Here is a 9,578-nt window from a genome sequence, read left to right as displayed (position 1 = left end):
AAGGCAAGTAGCTTTATCTTCAATATCCTTCCCATCAAACATCAACAACGTCATTTCAAACGGGTTAGTCGTTTATAAAAACTCGGGAGCCGAACTCGACACCTCAAATAACCGCAGTGGTCACCTCAGAAAAATTCGCAAAGGCATTTACAGTAGCTTGGATCAACTAATGGATGAACTCAGACAAATTGCTCAGCTTAAACAATTTGATTTTACTTTTGACAAAATTACTCATAAATTGGTTTTAAGATTCGGAGCGAATGAGGGTTTTTCATTTGAAAACGAAGCAGTTCTAAGCATTCTCGGCTTCAGGGGTATAAAAGACAACTCGCATGATGGTTACATTCATATTGGATACAAATCACACAAAACTCTCAATCGACACCAAAGTGATTTTCCAGTTGACATAACATGTGGCTCACAATTAATATCTGTCTACATAGACGTCATAGAATATCAAAATATTGGAGACGTGAGAGCTCCTATAAAAGAATCATTGAGTCCGAAAGACGTTTAAGAAACGGCAGCATAAACGCTGTTACACCCATTGATCACAAGACATTTACAATTCTGGATTACAAGCCCATACTTTCTAACAATATTCAGAACATTAAAGTGGAGTTGAGGAACGAAGCCGGAAAACTTATTCCATTCATTGGTACAGGAAAAGTGATAGTAAGCTTAAAGTTTCAAAAAAATCAAGTGAAATGGAAGCTTACCACAGCAACCAAGCATCACAGTCAATGCCACATTTCTGCGGTTATTATAGTCAAAGAGGAAGTGGCTTTGGAGCCCTCGCTGCAGGTATTGGAAGAGTTGCTTTACCATTGGCAAGAAGACTTATATGGCCCGCTGCCAAAAAATCGGCAGAGAGCTTTTATTGCAGGGTGCACCTGAGTTGGTTGAAGTATCAACGAAACGAAAGTCGGTAAAGCAGGCGTTGAAAAGCACAGTTGAAAAACAGCCCGCAAACAATTTGGTGGTTCTCTCCATTCACGCATAGCACGAAGCCAGCAAGTTATTAAACGTCGATGACAACAATATGCTAAACCTCGAACCTAAAAAAAACGTTCCACTAAAAAATCATTTCGCAAAAACCGCAGCCAAGAAGGAGTCGACAGGATTTTTTCTCCCGAGTCAAAAATGCGAAATAATATTGCAATACCTTCCAAAGCCACTAACAGCTACTTGAATTTATTTGAAAAACCACCTTTGCTAGTTACCTGTGATCATTCATTTGAGCCTAAAACTGGACCACTTCATTCTCCCTCTGGATCATCGCTCGAATTCGAAGTTGTAGTCGATCGCAACAATATCAAAGATTTGCAGAAAATTTATTTGGAAGTAAAATGTCGAATACAAAAAGCTGATGGAACTGATTTGCGATATACCGCCGAAGATGCAACCGCAGCCGATGCCGCATATTTTGTCAACAATGTTCTTCATTCACTGTTCGCCGACTGTACTGCTTCTGCAAATGGAATAAAAATTTCCTCAGCTAATGGACACTATGCATAAATGTTTTACTGAAACAGAATTTTCGCATGAAGCCGATGCAAAGAAAACCTGTGTCAAAGAAAACCTATTAAAGTGTGTTTACGAGTGTGAGCCGAACCCCGCTGGTATTGCTGCAGCTTCAAGGGATGCAAGGCAGGTAGCTGTGAGAGAATCGGAACAAATTACTTTATATGGAGAGCTCTCTGTTGATTTTTTTTCCTGTGAAAAACATCTAGAGAGTGGTGTTACATTGAGACTTTCTTTCCGAAGATCGCAAGATGATTTTGTTACCATTAGTGAGACAATGGCAAAAAATTACAAAGTTAATACCGATGAAGCAAACTTATTTGTTAGAAAGATGACAGTGTCTGACAACGTTGTTGGAGACATTGAAAAAACACTCCTAAAAACTCCGGCACTGTATCGCTACAATGAAGTAATAACAAAAACATTCCTGGCAACAGCCGGTCGACGCAGTTGGAAACATGAAGTTATTTTTACAAAAGAACCAATAAGGCGACTGATTGTTGCATTGTGCAGGAGCAATGCATTCATTGGAACTAACAAGATCAATCCCTACCACTATCAAAAGTTTGATTTGAGTGAAATCACGGTCTATCGAAACGGGTTCGCAACAGCTGGCACACCAATGTTAGCAACTGATAACAAAGGCCTGTATTACAATTCAATGAGTGCCTTAGCTTATGTTGAAAACGGTCGTGGAATAGTGATTTTGCGCTTCCCTTTATAATGGTCTTTGACTTAAAAAGCACGCAAGAGGCGACACACAATTTTATTCATCCCGAACCAACAAACTCATCATCATCGGAACTGAAATTTGATACTTATTTACCAAACAACATTTAAATTTTTTCCCTGGGAGAAAATCGTCTACTGTGTGCATTGACTCTGCAAGAAACGTATCCAAAAATGTTCTACCTATGAATGCTTACTAATGGATGAAGACCAAATTTATATTCATGTTCAAGAGTGCAAACATCTCAAATTTAAATTTCGAGGTGTTTATGCGGCTGACAATTATCCCTTAACTTTACCAGTTAACAGTTTTATAATTGTGAAAGCATCGCGAGCTTATTCTATTGGTTCACTTTGGGTGATGCTTGCGAAACGCTACGCATTAGCACTACCTCTGACAACCTATAAAGACATTTTCTCCCGCTTATAGCAAAGTACTGATTTATCTATGATGATGGATATTATGGAGCACAAAGATATATTCAGTCTCCTGCAATCAGCAGACCCGCAACTGTGTGGTTTATTTTGCATCTATATTGCTCATTATTTTTATAGCAGTAAGTTTCCATTCGTACCTGATGTAAATTAATTGCATTTGTTCTCATTTTTAAAACATATGGAGTGAATTGAATTAATTGTTCTATCACAGCACTGTTTTAGACACTAGAATTTTTACAGAACTGAAAGTTTATTAAATAGTCTGTAGTCTCACGTACAAAACTTCCCTGCCCACTTAAAAGTATATCCATAATCTGATAGAGAGAAGAAGAATGTCACCAAGCATTAGTTGACAAAAACGTTTTACAGTCACATCGAGGATAGTAGAAGCACGTTTCTTAGAAGTGGTAGTAGTAATGGTTGAGAGTCTTTTCACAGGGTTAGGCAGAGGAAGTTGTTTTTTAGTTTTGTTTGTTGAAACATGATTAAACATTGACAAGTACTCCACAGCAACATGTAAGCGAGGTTTGAGTTGATAACACGGTGTAAACAAAATTTCAAGGTCGTTCAAAGACGAAAATTTTTTTACATTGTTGTTATTTTTCTTGCTTGTAAACAAATTCTGTCTAGACATTAAGTAAACGAACCGTGACATTAAGTAAACAAACCGAATATATTTTGTCTAGACTTTAAGTAAACAAATCAGGGTTGCTGAAGTTCTGTACATGAATAAAGGCTGTCGCAATTTCCCGAAGTTCTGCAAACTTTGCTGTGATTGGTTGACGACTCGAAACAAAATTTTTTTTTAGTAACATAAAGAAATATTTCAAATTTATTGCTCGCATGTAGTCATGAATACACCTTGAATGTTTGCAGAACTTGAGACACATTTGTTTATTCATGTTCTAGGACTCAGTTGTCAATACCTTCCGACAGAAATAAAACATCTATTTGTTCATTCCATAGTTAAACTTATCCAGTTATAACAAAATACCTGTAAAAGATCGAAACCTACCCGCCAACTGTGAAAAATGTGGAAAATCTGTTGTAAAGACCAATATTGCTCGCCACAGGAAGACATGTATGATGGGGACGCTTTACTGTAAGAAAAGGAATTGTAATTTTGCGAAAAAAATGCTGCAGAATTGTCATACCATATTGCAAAGGCTCACGGAGCAAAAATTCGTAATACACTGAACAAGTGTGTTGTCTGTCAGAAACAGTTACCAAGTTTCTACTCATTGCAACTTCACCGAAAAATGTACATCAAGCCAGCACAAAAATTGGATCCTCAAACACAAACCGTGTCCGTGAGATTATGGAGAAAGTAGATAACGATAGCGAATCATTAAAAGAAGAACTGGCAGACTGTCAACATTTACTTGACGATATGCATGCTGAGCATGGCAGAAAAGAAGTTTTCAACTTCAGTTTATCGGATTTTGACAACAAAAAGGTCAAAGAAAAACTCGATGAAGTTTTCACAAAATTGAAACGTGCTGCAGAAGTTAACCTAGCATTGGGGTTTATCTTGCAAAATGTAGAGACAAACGATTACCGATATTATTATCCGCATAAAAATAACTTACTCCTGGATCAAGCTTTTCTTCTAAGCAATAGAAACGATATATTAAACCTTCTGAACAAAATCGAGAAACTTGCCTTGATTGAAACCTGTACAAAAGAACGTCAAAACTCAAAATGGCGAATCACAGTAATTACAAAGGTTACCGTTTTTGCAGCGCTTCTTACAGGTATACCTATGGGTTGCACTGATACTCCTCTTCCAGAGCCCTTGTTAAGGAACCCTGAGGTTATTTGTCTGGTTTCAAATGGGCACGATGAACCGTATAACAATAATTTGTGTTTATTCCATGCAATTGCACTTCATTTATTTGGATCAATAGATATTGAACCAAATGCAACTAAAATCATTCACAATTTTGTGGTTGCGACGCCGAACAAGTGGTTGCGACGCCGAACATTTTGCAGGTGTTTCCTTTGATCAAAATATAATCCTATAATTGAAGAACTAATAAAACAAAATATTTTCGTCTATGATTTTGACTTTGAAGATTGCGAAAATATTGATGAATTTGTTCGACGGAGCGTTGAAAGATATGATAAAAACATCAAATTCCTTCGGTATAACAACCATATTTATTATGTTAATGATATCAACAAATTCTTCAAGAAGTTTCGTTGTCCGAGCTGTGATGTCTTTTTCAACAATTCCGGAAACTTCAATCGTCACTTGAACACTTGTAAAGAACGAGTGAAAAATGTCTATCCGCGAGGTGTTTATTCTTTGCGGGAAACATTGTTTGAGAAGCTTGACAACTTCTCAATTGCTTATCCAGAAGATGATACTCTCTTCAAAAATTAAGCCGCCTTAGACTTCGAAGCAATATGTGTTCATTCAGTGGATATCAGTAACACAGCGACATCATCATGGATTGGTACTCATTTACCTGTATCGATATCAATCTCTTCAAATTTGTTGGACGAACCAGTTTTCTTATGCGAAAACGATCCTAATCGTCTCATCATATCCTTTGTAGCTCAACTGGAAATACTAGCAGCAAAAAGCAAGGTGGATGTGAGATCTAAGTTCTTGGAGGTGGAAGCAGAGAACAAAACCAGGTTGAACAATATTTCCTCCAGACTGCAAATTATTTCCGAAACTCAATCAAATATCAGTAGTGAAACAGAAGATAGTAAAGCTTCTAAAAATTTTTTACAATACCGATAAAAGCTGCTCCTTGATCTCCAGTGTCATTTCAATAATTATTTTGAAACTCTACCAGTTTTTGGATTCAACAGTGGAAAGTGTGATCTGAATTTAATCAAAAGCTATCTCATTCGTCATCTTCTTAACGACAAAGCGGTTACACCTACGGTAATCAAGAAGGCAAATCAGTTCATCTCCTTCAAATTTGGGGATGTTCAATTTCTCGATATTGTAAGTTTTCTCGGTGAAGCAACAACTCTGGACTCTTTTCTGAAAGCATATCAATCCGAGGAGACAAAAGGTTATTTCCCATATGAATGGTTTGATTCGCCATCGAAACTTGACTGTAGCCATCTTCCACCTTACAATTCCTTCTTCAGCAAACTGAAAAACATAAATCCACTGGAAAAAGATTTCCCTCAGTTCGAAAAGTTGATTATATCTGGAAAAGAGGAGTCGGTAGTTCTCCGGGAAATGGGACTGAAAGAAAAACTAGAACTGGAATAGAAAACTATGCTCAACCAGAAAAGTGGTGGAAGGTGGAGAAAATGAAAAGTTTTCGAAATTTCCTTCGTTGGTATAAAAACAAAGATGTTGTACCAACTTTGCAAACAATGATGCAAATGATGAAATTTTATCATGATCAGAAAATTGATATGTTAAAGCTCGGTTGCACGCTGCCCAATTTAGCAAAAATCTGGCTTCATAAATCGATGGGTAGAAAGTTTTACCCTTTCATCGAAGCTGAAAAAAGACTTGCATGAGAAAATACGAAGTGAAATGACTGGTGGTCCATCAATAGTGTTTACGAGGAAAGCTGTTGTAGACGAAACTTTCATCTGGAGGTCAAACAAGGTCTGTAAAGCAATAGTTGGAATAGACGCCAGCCAATTGTATCCCTTCGCCATGTGTCAAGCGATGCCAACGGGTTTATACACTGCATGGGAGTTTGATAGCGATCTTCAAAAGTTCAAAGCTCGTCAAAACAAAATCAGAAAAAATTTGAGAACATGGTTATGTCTTACTATCAAGCAACCAGATCCGAATGTACTATTGAGAGCTTCTATACGACTGGAAAACAGATAAAAACTGCTTGGTTTAGTGTTGATGGTTTTTGTGGACACTGTAATACAATTTTCGAAGCCCTTGGATGCTACTACCATTTCTGTCCCTCTAGAGAAACTCAACCAAGTCCTGATAAGAAAGAATTTGAGAATGGTATCCGGAAGCGTGAGTCTGATAAGTTACGAAAGCTTTGCCTAGAAAAGAAAGCATATAAAGTTATAGAGATGAGAGAATGTGAATGGTGGGATCAGGTTCAGAAGAACTCCATGTTGAAGAACCATGTTAGAAAACATTTCCCCTACAAATTATCTTTGAGCAGTGAGAAGCTGTTGATGCGGATACATGAAGATAAATTATTCGGATATGTACAGTGTGATTTAGAAGTTCCTGAAGAGCTTCGTGAACGATTTGCAAACTTTCCTCCAATTTTCAAAAACTGTGATGTTGGAAGAGAGAATATAGGTAAATTCATTCTGGATTATGCTGAAAGAAACGCGTTAATGTTAAAACCACAACGAATGTTAATTTCGAGTTACAAATTAAACAATGGAATAGTCATAAAATCATTATTAAAGTTTTATTTAAAGCTGGGTCTCCGCTGTACCAAAATCTACAGATTCATTGAGTATACCCCACAAAAATGTTTGAACGGTTTCGTAAAATCTGTCGTTGATCCAAGACGAGACGGTGATGGAAATCCGGACTCTAGAGTTGTTGCTGAGACTATGAAGTTACTTGGGAACAGCTCGTATGGTTATCAGATTATGGATCGAAGTCGACACACAGAAATTCTTTATCTTAATGATGAAAACACGCATAAAGCTATTAACAACCGTCTTTTTAGAAGATTGAACAACATTTCGACAGATATATTTGAGGTTGAGCTTGCGAAAAGCACTGTTGAGCATTGTGAACCAATAATTGTTGGATTCTTTATCTTACAGTATGCTAAACTGAGAATGCTGAAGCTCTACTACAATTTCTTTGACAAGTTCTGTGATTTTCAGAAATTTGAGGAGCTTGAATTGGACACTGATTCTTTGTATCTGGCACTGGCTCATGAAAATCTCTATGAATGCATTAAACCAGAAATGAGGAGTATTTGGAATGAGATGAGAAGTAATGACTGTACAGATTTTTTTCATGCTAATAGTACAAGTATTTTTTTCCGAGAACTTGTTGCAATAAATATATAAAACTTGACAAGCGTGAGCCTGGATTATTCAAGGAGGAATTCCGATGTACTGAAATGCTATGTTTATGTAGCAAAACGTACTGTTGCTAAAATTCAGCAACGAACAAAACTAAGTTCAGCAGCAAAGGACTCAACAAGAGTGTTCTGGAAGAAAACGGTGATGGACCCTTACAGAAATACAGACGAGTCCTCGACGATGCGGTGAATATAGCCTCATCTAACAGAGGATTCATAACTATAAATCACCAAATTCTAACTTATGAGCAAACTAAGAAAGGACTCTCGTTTTTCTATCCAAAACGCATTGTTGATGCAGATGGAATTCATACGACACCTTTGATGATCTAAGCTTTCTGATTCTTTTTCATTCATTTTATCCATTAATATCAATTGTACGCTTGTGAACATGTAATGTGATTGTAATAAAGTTTTTTCAAGTTGATGAGTCCACTGTTTAAAGTATTCATTCTTGAAGGGAAACCCGAACCGGGTTTTTAAAGTTCAAGCTGAGCATGTAAAAGTTTTCTGACTCATTTTGCAAGGTGTTGACCAGATATGCAGACAACCCTGGATGAAAAAATCAAGCAAGGTTTACTGTTCTGATATAAAGAAACACCTGGAACTTCTTAAAGTTCCTTTTGTTCTAGCACTTCTGATTGCATAACTTTCATCATGGCTATCAATAAGAATTTTTGTGTATATCAATGTCGACATCCATATAGGGAGACCAATACAATGTTATTAGTTCAACAGAGGTCTATTTTGATCCATTTATATTCCAGTTAACCCAGAGTTGAGTTGATTATTTTGTTTCGTTTTTATCAGTTGTTTGAGATAATCCTTTTTACCTGTACAGTCTCTGAAAATCGAAATTAGCTATAGTTTGCTGAGACATCATTCATAATAATTATGTGATTTATGAACTATAAACTACAACAATCATGAGTCTGATCGATAAACGTTTTATAGAAAACTCATTATTTAGAATTAGCTTATTCTCAACACAGGTGCTATTCAGAATATTTTAAAATGTATTAGCACTGTAGAAATTTCTGCCTTGCACTTAGTTTTATTCAGCACTGTTTGCTACCAGGTACCTTAAAAAATAAGCATAAAAAGATGACTCATCATCGTGAAAGAAAAAAAAAATAACACAGCTTCATTTTCCAATTTGCTTTCTGTTAGCCTGTTTTTCTTATTTTGTGATGAAAAATTTATTGAGAAATCTTATACATAAGACCTATTACCTATCTTAATGCGCTGTTGTCTTACTTAAAATCTGAATAAGTGTAAAATATAATACCTATCTTTATACATTACTGTCGAAAAGCAAATCTTAATACATGTAAAGTTTATTACCTATCTTTATACGTTGCTACCATAACTCTAATGCTAATACATGTTAATAAATCTATTTTCTATCTTTATACATTGATGCGATAACTCAATTATGACCGAAATTATTTGAAATCGCTATAGCATATCTTAAAACATGTGGGTCTTCACCCCCCCCCCCCCCGGGCAGCACCTATATACTACTGATGTAGGTGATATGAGATGTCTGTTTTTTTCGGAGTTTTTTAGTAGTTCCTCAGTCTTTAAAATCTGTTTGCCGTCTGAATTTGAGCCCAGAATCGGTGCAAACGGTAAACTTGCCGGAAAAGTGAAGACTTCTCTTTGTCAGTAAAAAAAGTCTTCTCTAAAAGTCTTCTATTGCTCGAGGTGATGCTGAAAGGAGATATATTAGTTTTCTTTGGTACTTTTTGCCTTTCACTAAGTTGTACCAGCTCTATAAAAGGCTATTGGAAAGTTGCAATAAAAGTTGCTATTAGTAAAAAAGAAGACTCTTCTCTCGAAAGTCTTCTTTTTCTCGAGATGTAGTTGATATGAGATATG

This window comes from Convolutriloba macropyga, chromosome 9, assembly GCF_964194025.1.
Source record: "Convolutriloba macropyga chromosome 9, txConMacr16.3, whole genome shotgun sequence".
Taxonomy (NCBI): Eukaryota; Metazoa; Xenacoelomorpha; order Acoela; family Convolutidae; genus Convolutriloba; species Convolutriloba macropyga.
Note: the sequence above shows the minus strand (reverse complement) of the source record.